Below are 2,176 nucleotides of genomic sequence, written 5' to 3' on the forward strand. Positions count from 1 at the left end.
ACTTATCAACAACAACAACAACAACAACAACAGTATATATGAAGGGACTTCAAAAGTTCATGGGAAAATTCCATTATGTTTGAATTCATAAATGCAATGTACACTTACTATAGCATTGTACATTTGTAAATTCATTTACTTCTCACAGCAACTTTTTTTTATAATTATTATTGTGAATTGTGTGGGTTTACATGGGAGAACATCAGTTTTACACTCATCCTATTGTATTTCATTTCATTGCAATGATTACAACCCCCTCCATGCATCATCAAACAACCAAAGGGTACACCCCACAAGCCCACCTCCCGGCCGTCAGCACACAGCCCCTCTCCCTCCTTGAGTCCAGTGTCCCCAGACACTCTATCTGTCCACATCATAGTCTCTGTCTCCATCCCTGGTGTCACTGCCTCTCTGGATAGGGTTCCGCTCTCCGTTCTTCTCACTCGATGGTCCCAGGGACCTCGGCTCCTGAGCTGCAAAATCAATCACTCCCCTCCTTTGGTCAAAAAACATCTACTTCTACATTTCCAACCCTCACAGTCAGTCCTGATGGCAATTATTCACTATTGTACCACAAGTCTTATCCCCATTTTCTTTCACCAGATTGGAAATCATTCAGTGGGATTCTACCTTCCCCTGACCCATCTGGAACTAGGCTCCCGCTGGAAATCTTGTAAGACAGTCACTTCTTGCCTTTATAGTCCACAACATTTTGGATAACCAATGTCTAAGTTGCCCATCCCTGTCAACCCTGTGTACCGATGGGGTGGGAGTGATCCTCGCTGTACGGATTTGTTCCCTTTTTTGAGCTACTACATCCATACGTATATAGGTAAAGTTCATCAAATTGTAGTGGGTTACTTCCCCCACCCCTCTTCTTTCTTCTTCTAGTGGAGTTCTGATCATCCAGCCATTGAAGCCAGGTCAAGTGGGTACTATCTGTAAGTATGAGTGTTCTTGTGCATCTCCCCTCACTTCATATCAGCTGGATGCTTCACTCTCCACTCTAGTCCTCTGTGGCCATGTCACTGTCTCTGGGCCCAGGAGTACCCAGGTTTTGCCGTACTGCTGGTCATTCAGGTCTCCACCTGGGTTCACAGGGGTCTATTAAATAGGGTCGGACTTAACGCCCAACTTCATTGCTGTTTTTCCCCTCTTCCCCTTATCGGTGACCAACATGGTAACCAGCCAGACCACATGCCTGCTCATGTATCCCCTTGAGTCTTAGTCTTGGAAGGGAATTTCACAGTAACCTTTTGAGGTAGGTATTTTTGTTGCCATTTTCCTTATGAGAAAACAGGCACAAAGCGATTATGGACTACCTAAGTAAGTGGCAAAAATGGAATTAGTGCTCAGGCAGCTTGACTCCAAATTTGTGCTCTTAACCATTTGTCTCTTCATTTTGAGTTGTGCCCCATCAGCAAATGAAGGTCCCAAGGACTTTACTCCCACAGGTTTTACTCCATTTGCTTCATCACGGTCAACTCTAGGCCACTCTTCCCAGTCGCATTTTGAGTGTCTTCCAACCTGAGGGGCTCATTTTCCGGCACTATATCTGACAGTGTTTCTCTGCTATTCATAAGGTTTTCAGTGACTAAAGATTCAGAAGTAGTTCGTCACTCCTTCTTCCTAGTTTGTCTTCATCTGGAATTTCATCTGAAACCTGTCCATCATGGGTGACCCTACTGGTATTTAAAATACCAGTGGCATAGCTTCCAGAATCACAGCAACTCACAAGCCACCAGAGTATGACAAATTGACAGACGTGTGGTAGACAATCTCTTTGATATCCCATGCAAGTAAAGTTTTACTAAAAGTAAAACAGAAATGGTTACAAGCATACATTGACAGAGAACTTCCAGTGGTTCAAGCCGGATTCAGAAGAGGCCATGAAATGAAGGATATCATTGCTGATGTCCGATGGACCTTGGCTGAAAACAGAGAATACCAGAAAGATGTTTACCTATGCTTTATTGACTATGTAAAGGCTTTCAATTGTGTAGATAATGACAAGCTATGGACAACATTGTGAAGTATGAGTAGTCCAGAACACTTAATTGTGCTCCTGAGGAATCTGTACCTAGACCAAGAAGCAGTTGTTCAAACAGAACATGGGAACACTGAATGGCTTAAAATTTAAACAGGTGTGCGACATGGTTGTATTCTTTCACCATAC

This window comes from Chrysochloris asiatica, unplaced genomic scaffold, assembly GCF_000296735.1.
Source record: "Chrysochloris asiatica unplaced genomic scaffold, ChrAsi1.0 scaffold00025, whole genome shotgun sequence".
Taxonomy (NCBI): Eukaryota; Metazoa; Chordata; class Mammalia; order Afrosoricida; family Chrysochloridae; genus Chrysochloris; species Chrysochloris asiatica.